We start from the raw sequence: 6,676 nt of genomic DNA, 5'->3' as shown, positions 1-6,676 counted from the left end.
ACATCTCACAAAATTCCTGAGAATTTGTGACACTGTGAAGTCCAATGGAGTCCAGGAAGATGCATATAAACTGCTTTTGTTCCCATTTTCACTTAGGGACAAGGCAGCTAAGTGGCTGGAATCATTCCCAAGGGGGAGCCTAACAACCTGGGATGAGGTGGAAAGCAAGTTTCTGGCACGTTTCTACCCCCCACAAAAGGTCAATAGGCTTCGATCTGAGGTTCAGACGTTTAGACAACAAGATGGTGAAACTCTCTACGAGGCATGGGAGAGATTCAAGGATTTGACAAGGAAATGCCCACCAGACATGTTCCATGACTGGGTGCAATTGCATATTTTCTATGATGGACTGTCTTATGAATCAAGGAAGGCTGTAGACCATTCATCAGGAGGTTCATTGAACAGGAAAAAGACTGTGGAAGAAGCCATTGAAGTGATTGAAACAGTGGCTGAGAATGAGTACTACTATGCATCAGAGAGACACAACACTAAGGGAGTCATGGAGCTGAACCATGTTGATACAATTCTAGCCCAAAACAAGGTGTTTGCCAAGCAACTAGCAGAGCTTACCAGGCAATTAGAAACAAAGCAAGTGGCTGCAATACACACACAAGATCAAGAGGAAGTAAGCATTGAAGGAGGTGATTGGGAAGAGGCCAACTATGTGGGAAACCAACAACGGCAATCATATGATCCACATTCCAACACTTACAACCCAGGATGGAAAAACCACCCAAACTTTGGGTGGGGGAACCAACAAACCCAACCACAAAACCACAAACCTTACAACCACAACCAACATAACAATTCCACATACCAAAACTCCAACCAAAGATCATACCAAGCCACACAAAACACTTACTCCCAACCATCATATCATGGCCAAAATAATCAACCTACCCAACTTAATCCGAACCAACAATTTCAAGATCAATTAAACCGGATAGAAGGAATGATGGCAACCATGAGTCAAGACATAACTGAATTGAAAAGCTTCAGGGATGATGTGAGAGCTACCTTAAGAAACCATGGTGAAAAACTCAAGAGGATGGAGTCTCAAGTAGGAGAGCTATCTCAACAGGCCGCCAAATCAACTGCAGTGTTCCCTAGTGACACAGAAAAGAATCCTAAAGGGGAACAAAAGAGAGTGAGATGGGAAGAATGCAAGGCCATCACCATATTGAAGGAAGTTTCAGAAGAAGAAGGAATCAGGCCCTCAGAGCAGGAGCCAGAAATCTTGAAGGAAGGTGTGGAAGAAGTTAAGCAGGAAAGTGGAACTGAGCAAGCCAAGGAACTGCAAAAAGGCATGCTGGAAATATACCAACCAAAAGCACCATTTCCTCAGAGGTTAGGAGGAGGTGAAAAAGGGAAAACCTCTTCAAGGTTTTTAGAGACATTTAAGTCTCTCCATATCAATATTCCCTTCCTTGAGATTCTCCATCAAATGCCTACACACATCAAGTATTTAAAGGAATTGTTGAGCAAGAAAAGAGTTTTGAAGGGAGGACAAACGGTAACAATGAACAAAGAATGCAGTGCTCTCATCAAGAAGGACACAGTCTCTAAGAAAACGGACCCAGGAAGTTTTCATATCCCTTGCATCATAGGGGAAACAAAAATTGACAGAGGATTCTGTGATCTAGGAGCTAGCATAAATGTGATGCCTCTAACTCTTATGAAGAGGCTACAACTGAATGAGGTGAGATCCACTGATGTAATCATACAACTGGCTGACAAAACTCAGAAGCAAGCTGAAGGGGTAGTTGAAAATGTGCTGGTGAAAGTGGGGGATTATTACTTCCCCACAGACTTTGTCATTGTGGACATGGAGGAAAGCTACTTACACCCTATCATTCTGGGCAGACCATTTCTAGCCACTACTAGAGCGCTCATAGATGTAGAACAAGGAGAGCTAATTCTGAGAATACATGATGAACAGCTCATTTTCAAAGTTTTCAAACCTGCATCTGAGCTTGAACCAGAACCTGAAAAGCCTAAGGATAATAGTAGCCATCTGTGTTTGGAGGAAAGTAATCCAGCAGCTGAAACTCTAAAACAGTCCTTGGAAGGCAAACAAGAGTTGCAAGAGTTAAAGCCACAAGAATCAATGGAAACAGATCAGAAGGATCCTCCTGACATAAGGGTCAATGAAGAAATCCTCAAGAGAAAGGGAAGAGTGATAGGGAGATTGCCAAGAGGGTGGAGAAACAAGAAAATTCCCACTGAAGGTTTTTCTCCGGGAGATAACGTGATATCAAGTCATTATCTGCCAATCCCACCTGGCCTCAAAACCATTCCTTCCCAGCTCCCTCAAGTGTTCACAATCAGGAAAGTTCTTTCTATGGAACATTTAGAGGTCATGAATGAATCAAGTGGGGACGTTTTCATAGTGAGAGGAGAAGACGTCAAGCACTACAATCCACCCTAACAAGGGAGAACCGTCAAGCTAGTGACGTTAAAGAAGCGCTTGTTGGGAGGCAACCCAACCTGAGGTAATACCCTTTTGCTGTTTCTTTTATTTGTTTCAATAAAAAGGGTGAAGTAGTTTCTGTGCATTGCAAAGAATTAAGTTTGGTGTTTCACACCAAACAATGAATTCGTGGATCAATAATTCAAAGGGGAATGTGTGACTCTAAGTTTGGTGTTCCACCATAAAGATCAACTGAACACAACAACCTTTGAATTATATGAAAGGAACAACTATTCTAAGCAGTCACAGAAATGCTTAAAACCCTTAGCAGCAACTTCATTCCAAAGAGAACTCAATGATTCAAAGAACAGAGAAGTAAGTGGGAGACTAAGTTTGGTGTTCACACACCAACTTAAGACTCAGATACTTACCCACACATAGTTGAGCTAACCACTCAAGTGCTTGAGAAGCAAGCAACTTCATCACTCTTTGCAGGAAAGGAAACAAGAATCTTAAAACATTAAGCAACAATTAGGAGAAGAAGAAGAAATCAAAGTGTTTCCTGGAAACAAAGAGAAAACAAGGAATTTCACAAGGTGGTATTGTTCCTTGATAATTCTTTAAAAAGGGCAAACAAAAGCATGCTTGTTCTGGTTTAAACTGTAAATGTTGAATCTTTCTAGAATGTGAAGTTTTTAGTATATTTGTCTGTTTATTGCTTTGAATAAAGTGAATGCCTAGATGTTTGGATATAACTTCACCTTCTTAAACAAGTGCTTGCCATGCTTGTTCTGTTTCCAAAAATAAAAGAAAAGTTTGAACAAAAGTAACTTGGCTCAATTAGTGACAAATCAAGTAGAATTAAATGGTGGTATGCATGCTTGATTGTTTAAGTCAGATCACTGGAAATAGAGTGTAGAATTATCATTTTTTTGTGTAGAAATTGAAAACTGTCTATGGATCTTGATGAATAAATGTCTTTGGCCATGAAAAAGAAAGAAAAGAAGAAGAAAAAGCCACTGAAAAAGGGCAACCAAAAAGCAAGAAAATTGAGAAAAATAAGCTAGGCACCAATGGTTTGAACTTCTGAGACAAATGCCTGTGGTGTTTATGTATTAAGGATATGCTTGGATGAAGAGGTTCTGAGGAGTGTTTCAACACTTGGTAACTTGGGTTAACTAACCCGGGATTATCAACCAAAAGTCCATTATCAAGAGCAACCTAAATACAAAACATTTAGTCACACAAAGAGGTGATGGGCACCAATGTCTCAAGAAGAAATGTGAACTAAAATGCCTGAAGTGGATATGTGTAGTGCACTGATAAGAAAAAGAAAATGCCAAAGGCTTGTGCAACACATGACACCAAGCAAACAAGGAGCAAAGGAGCTCTAAGAAAAAGAAAAGAAAAACAAAGAAGAGAAAAGTGCCAAGGACATAAGAATAACAAGAGGCCATAGCAGTGTTTGATGGATGCAATGAAAAAGTGATAATCTTACCTGATAAGAATGAAAAAGTGATGCTGCAACTTTCTGCATAAAACCCTTCTGAGGAACTTCAAATGCTTGCTAATATAGCCAATGTAATTGCTTTCTGTTTCATACTTTCTTCTTAAATAACTCAGGACTTGCTTAGGGACAAGCAAGTATTAAGTTTGGTGTTGTGATGCCAAGGCATCTTAGGCTAGTTTCACTAGTATTTTTCTGTTAGTTTTAGTGGTTTTATGCATTTTCTTGAGCTTAAAGTAACCAAGAATGGTTAAAAGAATAACAAAGCAATGAACCATCCAAACAATATGATTTTGATGCAAATTCCATGAGTTTTAGTTATATTACTTGAATGCTATGAATGGAAGATTTCTCATGAAATTGTGCAAGACTTTGATGCAATTGTTTGGATGATTTCAGGGAAGAAGAGGCTAGGCAAGGAAGCAACAAAGTCAATAAAGGAAGCTTGAATATCACATGTGGAGTTTAAGTTCCAGTTTAATCCTAAACTGGAGCTTAAACGCCAGAATCATGAAGGCTAAGAAATGCTGGAATTGAAGTTTAACCTCCAGTTTAACCTTAAACTGGAGGTTAAACGCCAGAATGGAAGTCTCACCAAAGAAGCATGTCCACGTTTAACCTCCAGTTTGACCTTAAACTGGAGGTTAAACGCCAGAAGTGAGAAGAGCACCAAGGGGGGAAGTTCCACGTTTAACCTCCAGTTTAACCTTAAACTGGAGGTTAAACGCCAGAAAGGGGAAAAGCACCAGGGAGCCACTTCCACGTTTAAGCTCCAGTTTGACCTTAAACTGGAGCTTAAACGTGTTTCGACCAAGTTTCTCCTCCAGGGTTGCTTTCTCCATTTCCACGTTTAAGCTCCAGTTTAACCTTAAACTGGAGCTTAAACGTGTTCGACACCTCCAGGGCTACCTTTCTCCTCTTCCACGTTTAAGCTCCAGTTTAACCTTAAACTGGAGCTTAAACGTGTTCGACCTCCAGGGCTGCCCTTCCTATCTCCACGTTAAGCTTCAGTTTAACCTTAAACTGAAGCTTAAACGTGTTCGACTACATGACTCTCCAGGGCTGCCTTCTTCCATTTCCACGTTTAAGCTTCAGTTTAACCTTAAACTGAAGCTTAAACGTGCTTCTACAAAAGGCTTCACTGGAAGTGTCTGGCGTTTAAGCTGCAGTTTAAGCTTAAACTGCAACTTAAACGCCACTCTTGGAAAAGGTTTCTGGGCCAAAAATATTGCGGTTTAAGTTAGTCTTTAAGCACAAACATTAACTTAAACTTACTCTGGCATGAAACCCAATTGAATATCATGGTTTATGGGATTGGGCCTGAAGGATTGATGAGTCTGAAATTTCAATTTGTTGAGTCATGTATTATTATTTGATTATCACTAAGTTGGCTCAATGAATGTTACAGAATTTGGATCAGCAGCCTCATCAAGATTATGGATCATAAACCCAAAGCAAAAGGAAAGCAGGGAGAGGCCTCAAAGCCCAAGAAACATAACAGAAGCTCAATATAGAAAGTGTATAAATAGGATAGAATTTAAGTTAGGAAGAACTGGGACTATTCATTTTAGCTAGTTTTCATATCTTTGTAATTGAATTCAGAGCTATGACTCACTAAACCCCCTTTCATTGGGTTAGGGAGCTCTATTGTAATTCAATGAATCAATAATAGTTTATCTTCTTCTTCAATCTTTTCTCTTGAATTTTGTTAGAAAGCTTCTCGATCTAATTCATTGGGTAGTTGTCTTGGGAAAGAAACTACCCATAATTGGAATCCTTCGGAACCTTGGGAAAGGAATGGAGGATTCATGCTAGAGAAGCTTTCTCACAGTGAATTGGATTGGGGTTTGGATGGATATTGTGACATGTAATCCTACCAAATTGTGGTTCATGAAACTGTGTGGTATAATCAGTGATCGAGCATCATCTCTTCTTATGAACATTTAAACCAAGGGATTGGGAATTTGTTTGTTTTAGAGAGAATTGGTGAGCCAAGGGATTGGGATCCAATCATATAAGATTGCCAAGCAAAATTCAATGAACGCATTGGTCGAGGAAGAGATAAACATGTTTTGATTCGGAGATCTCAATATCTCCTATTACCCAATGAATTTCCCATTTCTGATTTCCACTTTTTCTTTACATTCTGCAACTCAATTCATGCCAATCACCCCCATTCCCTTTTAATTTCAGCAATTTAGCTTCTGCTCTTTAATTCATGCAATTTAAGATTCCGCCATTTAAATTTCTTGTCATTTACGTTTCCCGCCAATTTTACATTCCGCAATTCTCATCTAAATCTTGATTCCGCTCAACTAGAACACACTTCTAATCCGAATTGCTCACTCAACCAATCCTTGTGGGATTCGACCTCACTCTATTGTGAGTTTTTACTTGACGATAACCGGTGCACTTGCCGGAAGGAATTTTGCCGATCGTGCAATTTCCTAAATCGTAGCATAACAAGTTTATGCGCATCACATTCGAAGAACGAACAAAAGGGGGTTACTGTTAGGTAGGATAGATGGATGTAGTCCAATGGCTAAAGCTCTGCCTGCTTCTTGTGGACTGAACTCTCTTTAGGTTCCGAGTTGTTTTTGGGTAGGATGGTCGAATTTTTCTTCGCCACTAGTGGCAACGAAGTTCTTGGTAATTAACAACGGGAAGGAAGATCTCCACTCATTTCATCCATTCAGTGCCTGCGGTGAGGCGCAACCCACAACAAACAAAGGGGAAAGTTTGCTTGCTGTAGCCCTTTT

The 6,676-nt window shown here is 39.9% G+C and overlaps 1 non-coding gene across 1 annotated transcript; it reads right to left on the bottom strand.

Annotated features, from left to right (window-relative positions):
- Positions 1-205: 205 nt before the first annotated feature.
- LOC112760144 (small nucleolar RNA R71) lies at positions 206-309 on the bottom strand. The gene has a single exon (XR_003180596.1). It is a non-coding gene; the product is annotated as a small nucleolar RNA R71 (small nucleolar RNA).
- Positions 310-6,676: the final 6,367 nt, after the last annotated feature.

The sequence above is a fragment of the Arachis hypogaea genome, chromosome 16, assembly GCF_003086295.3.
Source record: "Arachis hypogaea cultivar Tifrunner chromosome 16, arahy.Tifrunner.gnm2.J5K5, whole genome shotgun sequence".
Lineage (NCBI taxonomy): Eukaryota > Viridiplantae > Streptophyta > Magnoliopsida > Fabales > Fabaceae > Arachis > Arachis hypogaea.
The sequence above is the reverse complement of the archived record's forward strand: the minus strand, read 5'-3'. Positions and strand labels throughout refer to the sequence as shown.